Genomic DNA, 15,410 nt, shown 5'->3' with positions numbered 1-15,410 from the left:
GTGTAATATGAGCCCTTTAAGAGACCTTAGACTTGAATTTGTTTTTATTTCTCTTGTAAATTGCATTTTAATCTTGCTTTCTAAAACCTCCCATGATAAGAAACAGGAGAAGTTATGCTGAACTATAATATTATCAGTGAGTGACAACAAATTGTTCAGTAGCAATTATTTGGAGTTAAAGCAAGTATTTCTTCTCCTGCAGTTCTGTGTCCAAATTGGGTCCAAACAGCAGTAATTGGTATGTTTGCTGAGGCTGATTCTCGCTGCGAGCTTGTGCTAAATGAGGGCTTGTGACCCACTACACTCCTGGACACTTTTTCATTGTTTTCTTTTGAATACTTCTCTGTACTTATTTCGAAAACAACATTTGGTGTTCAAATCAAAACTCACATTGGCCTGACCTCTTCATAACCAGCACCACCCCCACATAATCCTACAACAATGGAGAAACTCATACACTATACAATACAATACAATATAGAGCCTGTGCTGCCTGCTGGGGCCAGACCATCATTTACATGCAAATACAGAGATGTACAGGTCTGGTGGTGGGTGAGAGGGGGCCTTTGGACGCTCACGGCAGACCATAGCACCCGTACGAGCCTTGTGATGTGGAAGCCATCTGCCTCTGCTTATCTGCTCCATTTAGACCTGCTTTAATCAGGCTGTCTCTGCGCACTGGACGCCTCCTCTCTGGCACCATCACAGGGAATCCCCTTTGCACACAAAAGAGACAGTCCTGTTTGTAGTCCTGTCTCCTTAAGCAGCTAAGACAACAATAGAGTCAAGATCTTGTTTTTATTTCATGACAGTTACAACAGCGCTAAATAGAAAGTGATCCGTTATTATGTGGTTGTATTGCGTTGGATTTTGCATGGTATGATAATAGGATGGGGTTTTGAAAGGGGGTTGTAGTGACCATACAGAAACAAGCTTTGAGGGCTAGAAAATTGATGTTTATAATTTCACCATCTCCAGCATTTGATCTCTGGTGGTGGCAATAAAGCAAAAATGTATGACAAGCTTGTACAGTTAAAACATATAGTAAACAGAGACACAAAAGAAAAAAGCTGTCTTCTATTTCCAGTTCAATCCACTTTATTTGTATAGCACATTTTATAAACAGACATTTTCCAAAGTGCTGCACAGAGACAAATAAAAACAATACTAACAAAAAATGAATAATGAGAAGCAAGAAGCAAATAAAAGCAAGCAATAAAATAGCAATACATAAATAAGATCAATAAAATGTGTTAAAATAAATAATAGAAACAGAGGACTGCACAACTCACACTGTGTTAAAAGCAAAGATTGAAAGTGGGTCTTAAGACTATTTGTAAAGTCCTTTGAGTTTATTAAAGTAACTGAATGCCACCAAAAGACAGAGTAACTCTACTGGAATGCTGGAATGAATTAGTATTAGTATACTGGTATTAATTAGTAGTTCATTGAGGTTAATTTGGTCTTCCGATAATTTATGTTATTAGGATCTTTTTTCAGACCAAGAGTTTGTTTTTATACCTGACAGTTTTGACTGCTCACAATGGTCTTCCTCAGAGTGGTCACGTGATGTTGCTGTGACGTGTCCAGTCAGCTGATAACAGCGAAAGTGTGCACAGGAGCAACAAAACACATAGCAGAATAAGAACAACTCAAATCGGTCCGTTTCTGAGCACTGTAAAAGAGAGATCCACATTATGTACTGGGACGGAGCAATCATCATTGGGAGGAAAACAAACATCGTCACTGGATTAAAGTGGCAATCGAAATACGAAAACGTGCCCGCAGGTCTATAAACCGGGACGAGGGGGCTTTTTTACTCTCACACACACGGGATACTGTCCTGAGGAAGTTGGACTGCAGATGGCGAAGTTATTCTGCCTCCAACGGTAAAAAGACAGCGCCAAAACCTGTTTAAATCAGCTGACCGACACGTCACAGCAACATCACGTGACCACTCTGAGGAAGACCACTAGTGAGCAGTCGAAATTGTCAGGTATGAAAACAAACTCTTGGTCTGTAAAAAGAACCTAATAACATTGTATTAATTAGTATTCTAAAATGGTTTGATTACTTCCTAACTCTAACTAAGTTCAAGAAAATTCTGTATTCCTCTTTGAAGCAGTGAAATGAAACCATTTTGTCCACTAGGCTTTTTTTTTTTACTTAACCTTGTGTCGTGATTTCACTTTTCCCACATAAACTCTAAGTGTGTGGGTGCGCACACTGCTCTCTGTGTGTGTATGTGTGTGTTTGTTATCGTGTGTGTGTGTGCGTGCCATTGTGTGTGTGTCCATAATTAATTTGCAGAGAGCATAAGGCTGAGAGGAGCACTCCCACTCTCCCTGTGTGAGAAGCCAGTGTGGGTGTAGTCGACTTTATCTCTAGAAAAATAAAAGAGAAAGCTTTGGAGTCTGCGTCTGAAGTGAAACAGGATTACACCAGCTCACCTGTGTAAAAGGCAATTACGCCACAGAACGCACCGTACAATTGCATTTGAAGACTATAATTATGAATCTATCCGAGTGGGACCTCTCTCCAACTTTTCTCTTGACTTGATGGATTTTGAGGACATCACAGTGCATTAATGGAAGCATATTAAAAGCTTATCCTAACGGCTATGATGGTAACGCTAATGCAACGTTCTCCTCCCAGCTAATGTTTTTATCGTTGACGAGTAGAGGGCATTTAGATTTAGAAAAGCTTACGCCCCATATTTTTAGCCATATCTACGAGTGATCTGGGTCCATGGCTGCCCCAGATCTGTCCCTCTATTTTGGGCAGCCCTTTAGAACGTATTAAAACCCAATGACGTTTCAGAGGTTGCATTACGAAATGAGGAGCACATCTGTCCAAACAGCAGAGAGGGAGAGGCATCAATTGTGCAAATGTACATAGAGAGAGTCATCATCTGAGAGGCAGAGGAAATGGAGCTGGTTTATGTAACATCTGGAACATCCCAAACAAGGGATTCTTTCTGTTTTTCAGTGATTTATTTTGGTTTTACCTCGCCAACTTTATTCAGAAGTTCTATCTTTCAAAACTTAAAGGTCCTATATTACTCAAATTTGACTCTTGTGAGCTTTAAAACAAGCTATAATGTTGTGACTTCATCAAAAACTTAGCCGGAATTGTGTTTTCTTTCATTCACACATGTTTGAGTAACCCTGGTTTATTAGCCTGTCTACATCCCCATAGCTCAAAATGCTCTGTTCCTCCTTGTGATGTCATGCAGTGGTAGTTTCCAGCTACATCGTACCTTTAGTTCATCAGAGTTTGGTGATTCCTGTTAAATTATCCAAGCGGTATGTGTATGGACTTTAAAAACACAGTAGAGCGCTTCCTGTATCACCAGATGACATCAAAAAGTGGCTGTATCACCAGATGACACCACAAAGTGGAACAGTGTTTTCCATTTGAGGAAAGAACTCAGTCTAAGGCTACGTTTATGATGGCGGTCTGAACAGAAGACGCAAAAGTGGCATCGCGTTTTCACATTTCATTCCGCGTTTAGACGAGCATTTTCTGAAGGAAATCTGCATGACGCAAAAGTGTGGAATTCGATTTGGTATGAAACACGTACACGACATGAGCAGATCTGAACAGAGTTTTGCGTCTTGGGCAGTGTAAATGGAAACGCTGCGGAGAAGTATATTCAACTTTTCCACTCTGGACTGTGGTTTCAGATTTTTGCGTTTTTAAGCCCCAATAAAATATTTTCTAATTTCTATCCACAAGCATTCTCGTGTAAACAGGCCCTTAAACATTGGTGAATGAAACAAAATACAACTCCTTTATGTTTGTGGTGAGGAAACAACATTATAACAGAGATCACAAAATAACATAATATATTCCTTTTAAACTTGAAGTCACGTACCTCTGGTAATCTATGGCACCTAACCTAACTAACTGTTCTATCTTATGGAAAATGGTCAGTTAAGCTACATACAGACTGCAGGGTTCAATGCTCTATTGGGATTTTTTGTGAAATCCGATTTTTTTGCGAGATCATTTCCAATTAATTCCAATTTGTATGTAATCTCCAGTGTGAACTTTAAACGCTCCAAAAGTGTCCCGCATGCACACTGGAGGACACGATGACGTCACAGGCAGTGAGGATGCACAGTGTTTACGGAAGTTGCCTAAACATGGATGCGAGCATTGAGCACCTTAAGGTTTTAAAGTTGCTGTTGTACCGGAGCCAGAACATGTACAGTGTATTTGTTTTAAGAAGGAGATTGAAAAGGACAAGGTTTTTGGCCATGGCGTTTTATGGAGCAGTGGCAGCAACGTCCGTAGAAAGGAACGTGTGGGTGCAGAGTCACAGCCAAGAGTGATGGGATTGCGATGTGCTTTTCTGCTTCACTCACACAGAGTTCAGACACAATTTTCATATGACGAGAAGAACCTTTGTGTACATTTGTGAGCGTGTAGGTTGGATGAATGCAACGTGGTCATTCAGGCTGAAGACGCATGTCAAAAGATCGGATATGTATCGGTTTTAGGAGCACATATCCAAGTGCCCTGGGTCGCGTTTGATCATTAAAAGATCAGATACAGGTCACATAGGGGCAAAAAAACAGATTTGGGTCACTTCAGGCTGCAGTCTGAACGTAGCCTTTTCATCATTTATTTACTATAACACACATCAATGAACTATTTACCCTTTCACAGCTGAATGAATATATTTTTTATGCCATTGTAAGAAGACATTGCAGGAAAGAGAGGTGTCTTGATCAGCAGTTTTACCGTGTACATTGACATAGATAGGAGCGAGGATTAAACCATTAAGTTTATGGTTATGTTTGAGTAAGTTTCAGAGTTGTTATACCACCCAAAGCTGTTTTTAAAGTTGCTTCAATTATCTTAGACCTTTCTTTCTCCTCATAGAGTTCACTTTTAATTGACCACACAGCCTCCATACACCAGTGTCCTGAAAATGAACTGAACAGAGAGCATAGTTATACAATATTCAGCGACCTTACATTTTATATCTGGCCGTATATTTCAGATTCCAGTCTCTCCTCTTTGTGAGAAGTGCTGCTTTATTGATTTGATTCACATTTAGACTCCATATTTGCTCTTACTTTGAGGAAATGCAAAAGGGCAAAGAGCCAAATAGTGCAGTTTTAAAATCACGCTCTGCTAACAGCTTCTTTCCCATATGCCATAAGCCAAACAGACGCCTTTCAATAAAGACAGCTTTTCAAATACAGCTGTAGATATTAAAAGATTACTTATAAATGTATTAAGGTATACTGAATATATAACCTTGAACATCTCTGTGGAGATGTTATTGCTTCACCTGGAATGTAAAAAATATATAGCATTAAACACAGCTATTATGCATTTATTAAATTTAAAAACAACAACATTTGAAACCTTGCTGTAAGATGACTCACCTCTCCACAGCTCTGCCCTGTAACTGTCAGATAACTTGTTGTCCCTATGCAGATGCTAGGTATAAATTTAAAGCCATACTGTGGAACCACCTCAATAAGGGCTGAACTGTTATAATGTTGTTTCCTTTTCAAAAAGAAACCTGGAGTTGTGTTTTGTTTCATTTATACACGTTTAACACAAAATCCTGCATATTTATTATATTTTCTCAAATGGAAAACATTGTTCCACCTTGTGATGTCATCTGGTGATACAGGAAGCGCTCCACTGTGATGTTAATACAGGAAGTGCGCCAATGTGTTTTTAAATTCCATAAATCTTCACAAAAATCATTTGTATAATTTCCATCCATCCACCCATTTTCTTCCACTTATTCGGGGCCAGGTCACGGGGGCAGCAGTCTAAGCAGGGACTCCCAGACTTCCTTCATATCGGACACTTCCTCCAGTTCCTCCAGGGGGTCTCCAAGGCATTCCCAGGCCAGCCGAGAGACCCTCCAGCGTGTCCTTGGTCTTCCCTGGGGCACCCAGGAGGCATCTGGAACAGACGCCAGAGCAATCTCAGCTGGCTCCTCTAGACGTGGAGGAGCAGCGGCTCTACTCTGAGCTCCTCCCTTGTGACTGAGCTCCTCACTCTATCTCTAAAGGAGCGCCCAACCACCCTGTGGAGGAAACTCATTTCGACTGTCAATCTCTACTAAACAAAAGGTAAAACGTCACTGGTAGCTTGAAAACCACTTCATGACATCACAAGGCAGAACAGAGCATTTTGAGCTTTGGAGATATAGCAGACTAATAAGAAAGGGTTACTCAAACATGTGTGAATGAAACAAAACACAACTCCAGACATGCTGTTGATGAGGTAAAAACATTATAACATGACTTAAAGACTCAACTCTGTAGGACCTTTAACCAAGAGTTGCAAACTGTTGGCGTGTGACCGAATAGTTTTTACAGATTTTCATTCAAGTGTGTATTTATCTGAAGTTAGCCTAGAGTTGAAGCCTTTTGGGATAATATTTTCCACAAACAACTCTGCTCCTATTGGGTCCTTATATAACTCCTCCATGAGACCTCTGCACTTCGTGCCCTGGCGGAGTGCTTTTCTCTGTAGCAAGCTTTCAATTGGACACAACATTTTTATTTTTTTTTCATACCTATGGCACTACTTTACGTGCACGTTTCTAAAAATACACCTGCACACCCCCTTGGACATCCTACTCCACTCCTTCTATCAGGCTGAATCACATCTCAAAAAACAAAAAAAAGACAACAAAAAAAAAGACAAAAGCAAATCTCAGGCGTACTGCAAACTACAAAACCTCCAATATGCCAGCCCTCTACGGAAACTAGAGATACACTGATATATTGGTTTTACTTTTTAGTGTATTGGTTAAAAGCTGCATTGCGCAACTTTTCTGAGGGAGGGTACACCACCTGCTTGTCTCCATGGTGATTGTTTCATGGTATGACATTAAACATTCATCTAGCATTTATTCATTACAGGTATTACTAGAGCTTTGCCTTTTTGCCGTTTTACCACAACGGTTCGATACAGTGACCGCATCACTGCCGATGCTGCACCGATCTGCCTGTTAAGCTCATGCTCCATCCTCCCCTCACTTGTGAACAAGACCCGAAGATACTTAAACTCCTCCACTTGAGGCAGGGACTCTCCACCCACCTGCAGAGGACAAGCCACCTTTTTCCAGTTTCAGAGCTGGGGAGTTTATAGTAAATTTTAAATACATTATTTGAGGAAAATAATAAAGCAGCTCAAAATATCGGCAGAGCTCATCGCCCGTGGGTATCGGCATCAGCCAAGAAAAAACCCATCTCCTACTGAAGCCATTGTTGCCTTTGTTTTGAAAATGTGTCAAAGAATGAAAAGAATATATTTAGTAGAATAGAGGAAATGGGGCTGCCGTGACATCACTCTGGCTAATTCGGTTTGTAAGGCTTCACCACGTTTTCTCCACAACTTCACAGCTTTTGATGAGATTAAAAATGGATATTACTCAGAGCACCAAAAGAACACGACATTTAAGTGAACAGCTACCAACGAAGTCTGAAAGCTGTCAGAAAGTTTTCCTGTCAGATATGTCAGAACAAGCTGCCTTGATTTAAAGCGGACCTATTATGCAAATTTGACTTTTCAGAGCTTTTAACCAGTTGTTTCCCTTCACCATTTACTCAGCTGAAGTTGCATTTGAAGTGATTCGTGCACAGTGTTGGGAAGTAAATGAATACATGTATCAAGAATATTCTTAATACAGACATACATATTCTTAATACTAAATTTGAGTAGCTGTGTTCTGGTAGAGTTACTCTTTCATTTCGTTCAGAGTACAATTACTTTTCTAAACTCAAATGAATACATTACAGTATTTGATCATGTAATTTTGATTTCAAATTGCACATAATGAAGGAGAAAAATTTGAACAGAGCTTTTGTGGTGAGTGCATGTCGTTTTTCCATCTCCAATTAGTGACAGGAAATGCTTTAAAAAAAACAGTGAAATAAAAATAAAGCTTTTTTAATACTATGTTGTGTCTATAATTTTAATAAAGCTTGGTGCAAAAGTATTCTAAGTATTCAGAATATAGTACTCTGATTGGCCCATGCATTCAAATATGTAAAAAAAATACCTTTTAATGGAAGTATTCTGTAAATAAATACATAAATTCAAAGTATTCTGTTAGGGTTAGGGTTGCATGTTTGAGCAATCTTTAATCACTTAATTTCAAGACGCCATTTTGCCAATCAACTTCTGTTTTCTCCATCGGTATACGCCCTGCTTTGTACTTACTTTGTTCTTCAATTTCATTTTCTTAATATGAGCAGGATTCAGTAGCCTTGCACTGTAATTTTTGTATAAATGAAAAAAAAAACATCTGCAGCGAGGTAGTGTGATGTGCAGCTTTGTTGTGATGATGCTTACGTCAACATCATCTCCCATTGACTTGTTTTTATTATTTTAGTTACAATCTTTAGATGAATATTGTGATTTAAAATGTCCAAATTATAACAAAAATAATCCATGAATGTGATTATAACAGACACAAGCATAGTAGGTCTTTTTGAAATGATTTAGTTGTATGCATGGTCTTAGAAATGATATTTGTTCTGATAGTTTTGCTTTTTTTTCCTTTAAATTCAAGTACCGTATTTTTCGGACTATAAAGTGCACTTAAAATCCTTTAATTTTCTCAAAAATCGACTGCACTTTATAATCCAGTGCGCCTTATATATTAATTCTGGCTGTGCTTACTGACCTCGAACTGATTTTATGTGGTACACGGCGCTCAAAAATCTGTCAAAATGTTTTAGTACAACTTTGGTAAGCTACAAAGCCGCACCGCTTGATAGATTGTTGGAGCATTAAGACTACCGTAGTCAGGAGCCTTGCGGATTAAGTCTGACAGAATCTTATAACACAACGCTTATAGTTTATGCAAATTAGCCATGTGGTTTTAAATTTTATTTCTGTAAAACGTAAACAAATCTGTGCAAAGCTGCATTAAAAACATTATTACTCAATGTATATTTAATAAAAACATTTAAAAAACAAACTTAAATGATCCACCCACATTCACATTCATAATACACATTCACCAAGACAGCGAGGCAGCACCGGGCAAATCACGCCACGATTTGCCAGTGGATCAGTGAAAATTTGCCTGGGCTAAGGGATCCGTCTCAAGTGTCGACCCTTTGTTTCGCTTAATGCGCCTTATAATCCGGTGAACGTGATATATGAAAATAGATGAGAGAATTCAACATTATTAATATTGCGCCCTATAATTCGGTGCAGTTTATAGTTCGAAAAACATGGTTCTACTTACACTGCAATTTCACGTAATATGTCACATCACACAGGACTGCCACTAGGTGTTTCTGATGTTTGACCAATCACACAGTTGCTCACATGTCCAGATCTTGCCCCTTATTTAAATAACACAGTTGGATGCATGGTCTCAGAAATGATACTAGTATTTGTTGAGATACTTTTACTTTTTTCACTATAACAATACATATAAGTAAGTATTCCTGCTTGTTGTATACTAGTCTGTGTTTCAGTCTATTTTCTCAAAGGCAAAGGTACAAGAAAGAACTATTCTTTTATACTTTGAACTTCACGAAACCAAATCTAGCAGCACACAAGGTTACGGCACAACAGAGTGATTCAGCGCAGCTTATTCCCATTCAGGGCGAAATAACTTTGAATTGTTTGACGTCTATAAAGAACACAATTAAGGACTTCACTTTCTACTATTTCCAGTGGTAACTTTTTGTTTGCTCGGGTCCATATTTCTGACTCCAAGAAACTTTTCTGTGATTTTTCTGGCATAGTGGGCATAATTATGAATATTTGTGATAGCTATAAACACATTATTGCACTGAGGATTATCATATATTTCTAATGCTTTCCAAAATGGGTCAGTTTTATGATTCTAAAAGCTGAACAAAATAAATGTCAGTGAATGCAGTTATAGCCTTGATTAGATCGGAAAATTCAATATCACAAGGTTAACAGACAGGCTGACAATTTTATCTGAAGCTCCACGAGGTACACTGTATACTTTTGTCATCAACCAATCACAACATGTGTTCTACTCTCTCCTTGTGTGATTCATATAAATATGCTCTCTCCCTCAGTTACTACCATGTTTCACTTGCTACAGCCATGATTTGTTTAACATACAGCAACTTCTTAAAGTGAAACTAAACACTAAATCAACTATATTACGCAAAATTGACTCTTGTCAGCTTTTGACATATCTGTTCCTTTCACACATGTTTGAATAACCCTTTATTATTAGTCTGTCTACATCTCCAAAGCTCAAAATTCTCTGCTTCACCTTGTGATGTCAGGAAGTTGTAGTTTTCAAAGTAACGCTGGGCAATTATTTGAATTTTGATTGTGATTTTTGTGTGTCAAACGGTCTCCAAACTCATAAAATTGAGCTGAAACAATTTAAAGCTTAACAAAGTTTATTTTGGGATATTTTTTTTATATTAATAAGTATATTTATTTATTTTTTTTATGTAGAGATTGTAGAACAACTGAATATATAGTTTATTTTGGATACATTTATGTTTTTCTCTGTCTTATTTCATGTTCAAAGTATATTTTATTCTTGTTATCTTTTATACATTGCAAAACTGCTCTAAGGTACATATTTGTAATCTATATTTATTTTCAATTTGAAAGTTTTGCATAAATTATCAATAAAAAGGTGTTTTTTGAGAGAGAAATGCTGAATAAATGTAACTAAAAAATAATCGTTTGAATAATCATGATTCAATATTGATCAAAATAATTGTGATAATGATTTTTTCCATAATCGAGCAGCCCTACAGTCACTTTTACTCTTGTTCAGTAGAGATTGGAAATTCCAGAGCTGAAATCATCCAAATGATTCTAGTGAAGGTGTATGGAGTTTAAAAACACAATGGAGCACTTCTTGTATCACCACATGACATCACAAGGTGGAACAGAGTGAGAAAAACTCAACCTAAATATGCAGGATTTGTGTGTTAAAAATGAATGAATAAAACAAAACACAACCCCAGGTCTGTTTGTGATGAGGAAACATTATAACATAGATCAGAGTATAGTATTGTAGTGTAACATGGGCTCTTTAAGATTCCATAATAACCAATTTTAGCACAAAATCCTTACAACTAAATCCAAGTGAACAAAGTCCTTTAATCACATTAAAGATACAACACTGTGAGTCATTCTTCCAGCGCGCAGAGCGGAGCAGAGGATGATTCAGCCCGGCTTTACTCAAACACAACACAAACTCAAAGCTCAAACATCTCCAGCCCCAAAGTCACGCTCTCTCTCCCTGTCTCAAGTGCTCTAAATCCATTTGAAAGATGTGGAGCAGCCGACAGCGCAGTGGGGGAAAAGTAATGAATATTTTACAGGCGGGGAGTCCTGAGCTGCTCTTCCAGGTGACACTTACGTTTATGGAGTTTGCAGAAGCCTGAAGTCACCCGTCCGCAGCCCAGAGCCTACGAACGATGTGTCAAATTGTTTATCAAAGCGGTGAGTTCCCACGCCGTACCTGCTTATGTCAGGCCAAGCACAGCAGTATTGTGTGCTAAAAGTGTTGGAATGGGCAGAAGTGGAAGTAGAGTTCTGTATGGAGAAGATTAGAGCGGCTGTAGGCAGAGGGGAGCTGAGTACTGGTCAGATTTGCTGTGTAGAGTTGATATGAATTTTATGAAAACGGTGAAATAAAAGGGTAGTACTAATCTTTTGATTTCTTGATATTATTTGTATTGATTTAAAGTAGATCTATTATGCTAAACTTGACTTTTCTGAGCGTTTAAACATGTTACAGTTGTTTCCCTTTCTTATTTACCAGTCTCTAAATTGTATTTGGAATGATTCGTGCATGTTTGAGCAATATTTAATCATTTTCAAGACCCCATATTGCCAGTCAATTTTCTCCATCAGCGGCGTACACCCATTGCTCTCTACTTACTTCATTTTCATTTCATTTTATTTTCTTGATCAGTGATACACATAGGGTTCGACAGTGTCGCATTGTCATTTTCGTACAATGTTTTTTAAAGTCCACTCGCTAGTTTCAGCCAGTATAATGTGCAGCCGTCCATCAGAGGTGCTGACAACTACACAGCTCTTTGTTGTGATGACATTTACTATGACGTCTGCTCCCATTGGGCACTGCAGTTTTCTAACACAGATGTCAGGCCATTTATTCCTTTTATGAATCCGTTCTAGATCAACATTGTGGTTTAAAATGTGCAAATTATAACATAATGATCCACTTGTATCGTAGATTATAACTATATAGCAGACACAAGCACAATTAAAGGTGCACTTTGTAACTTCTAGTGGAGGGTTTGTCACATGCTTATCTTCTATGGCATAAAACGTGTCTAGTATCTTTCAGGTGCACCATGAGGCGAAGTAAAATAATAAATAATAGTGAAGTGAAGACAGTGCATGTTTTTGAAGTTCTGAAGTCTAACTATCTCTCTATCATCTAGTACTTTAATGACATACTGTGTCATAGCAATAAGACAAGCAGGTACGGCGAACACCCCAACAGAAAAAAAGTACTTAGTGTCATAGTGAGCATCAAGATCATGAAAATATTGTTTTCCTGCCTGCATAAAAATAGGCCCTATCCAAGAGAATGCAAGTTGTTCCTATTTTTGTTTATATACTGTGTTGTTTTATTACTTTTCTCTGTCTGACCTCAGAGTAGCAGTGGAAATATCTTGTGACAAAGGTGGATCATTAGGAGTCTCTCTATTTTGGCAATATAAGAGGCCATAGAAGAATAGTATCTGTATGGAGCTCCACAAAATAATACAACCTGAGTATTGTCGGAGAATGAAAACACCCGTCAACACCAAAAACACAGTAGTTTATAATAATATGAACGCTAACTGAACATTCACTCATCTTGAAATTACAGCTTGTTAAAGGTACACTGTGTAACTTTTCTTCTATGATATTTATAGCGATATTTTGAAGAGGCTTATATAATTATAGATGGGACACTTTTTTGCTTTTAAAATACCATGACAAGATTTTGGTGTGAATTATTACCGTCATAATCCCAAAAATTCAAGTAAAAAACATATTTCTTCATGTTGTTTACACTGAAATTGAATCGTGGGATATGTAGTTTCCTATGTTCATAAGCTGCTGCTACTATAAAACCATCCATTTCAGCAAAGAAACTTCGATATATTCGATATATTGTGACAGCCCATGATATTATTGTGAGACTTTTGACGATACAATATCACAATATTTTGGTTATTGTTACATCCCTACTAGTAAGTATTTTGATACTTTACTCACATAAATAAATACATATATATATTTCAACCAATTCCACCCAGGTTTACATCATTTGTAACCTCATTTCTTTCGAATCCAGTCGCTGTAGCCAGTGAAAGTGTTCTTCGTCTCCAAACTGCTCCTATGGGTGCTCAGGTTTCCCCGGTCTAATAAGTGCCCGCTGGGGAGAGACTACAACACTCGTAAATGAAAAGGGAACATTTGCGGCAGTCTAAACGTGTTTTTTAGCAACATCAAAATCTCCGTTACCAATAGCGACAACATCACCGCACTACGCCTGCTGTCAAAGCTGTAAAGGACTCCTCACAAGGGCACTTTTGATGAGCTTATTTTCAGTGGTGGAGGAAGTACTCAGTTTTGTTACTCAAGCAAATACTCAAGCAAAAGTAAAAATATCACGTGAAAAAATCTACTTATGTAAACGTATTAAAGCCTTTTTAAAATTTACTTAAACTAAAAGTATTTCATGGAGATTTTGAGATCCAACGAAGCTTCAAATGTTGCAATTTTGATAAAGATTTGTGCTGAATAGAAACAATTAAATAGCAAGAGTTAGAATCAATTTTTTTTCTAGCTGTTTTTATTTGTGTATTTTTATTTTCTCAAATCATAAAGATGTTAAAATACGCCTTTTGTGCAGGTCTCAAACAATAATAAAAAATACAAAAAACGCAGTGCAGAAAGTACAGATACCTTCTCTCAAATGTAGTGAAGTAAAAGTAAAAAGTATCCTCTTTAAAATGTACTCAAGAAAAGTACAGATACCTACCTTTTTTTTTACTTAAAGGTGCATTATGTAACTTTTTGGTTGGGGGTCAGTCACCTGCTTGTTTCTATGGAGATGTCATTGCTCTGCTTGGAATGTTCCACAGTATGGCATTACAGTAAACTGCTCTACCTTACTTTTATTTAAAAACAAATTGTGTTATATCTCATAAATACCAAAAATATGCATTCTGACTGTGAGCAAGGTCGCCTCTGCACAGATCTGACCTGTAACTTTGGTCATTTGGTCTTGATTATGATAGAAGGGTTTAATGCCATACTGTGAAACATTCCAGACAAAGCAATAACTTCTCCATGGCAGAGTCCTGCACAGGTCCATTTCTGGAGACCCGCACCTGGGGCATACAGGACCACACCCGCCCGTTAACCTGTGATTGTATCAAAGTTAAATCCACCCAGACCCTTTAACATTCCACCCGATATCCGCTCGTGCCCGTGATAAATCGGGGTCAGCCCGTTAGTCCGACAGCCCAAAAGTCCAGGACTAAACCAGGACGGAACCTACGTCGTGTCATTAGCGGATTATAAATATACGCACGCCGAAAACTGCAGAGCTGATTGCCAGGACTACACCTGGACTGAACCAGAAATGAACCAGGACTAAATTAGGACTTAACCAGGTCTAAATCAGGACTAAACCAGGACTGAACCAATGTCATTAGCATAAATATGTACATGCTGCAAACTCCAGAGCTGATCACCAGGACTGAACCAGGACTACACCAGGACTAGACCAGAACTGAAACCAGGACTACAGCAGGACTGAACCAGGACTACACCAGGACTGAACCAGGACTACACCAGGACTAGACCAGAACTGAAACCAGGACTACACCAGGACTGAACCAGGACTACACCAGGACTAGACCAGAACTGAAACCAGGACTAAACCAGAACTGAAACCAGGACTGAACCAGGACTACACCAGGACTAGACCAGAACTGAAACCAGGACTAAACCAGAATTGAAACCAGGACTGAACCAGGACTACACCAGGACTAGACCAGAACTGAAACCAGGACTAAACCAAAACTGAAACCAGGACTAAACCAGAACTGAACCAGGACTACACCAGGACTACGACAGGACTGGCCCAGGACTACACCAGGACTGGACGAGAACTGAAACCAGGACTAAACCAGAACTGAAACCAGGACTACACCAGGACTGACCCAGGACTACACCAGGACTACACCAGGACTACACCAGGACTACACCAGGGCTACACCAATGACTAGACCAGAACTGAAACCAGGACTAAACCAGAAGCACAGCTGGTGAGCCGATCACCTCCGCTGATGGTTTTATGTAATAAAAACACTAAATACACTCTCTCAGCAGGGTCCATTGTTCCGAAAAAAGACCTTTAA

This window comes from Boleophthalmus pectinirostris, unplaced genomic scaffold (assembly GCF_026225935.1).
Source record: "Boleophthalmus pectinirostris isolate CB_2022bp ecotype Guang Dong unplaced genomic scaffold, ASM2622593v1 HiC_scaffold_1, whole genome shotgun sequence".
In the NCBI taxonomy this organism is placed as follows: domain Eukaryota; kingdom Metazoa; phylum Chordata; class Actinopteri; order Gobiiformes; family Gobiidae; genus Boleophthalmus; species Boleophthalmus pectinirostris.
Note: the sequence above shows the minus strand (reverse complement) of the source record.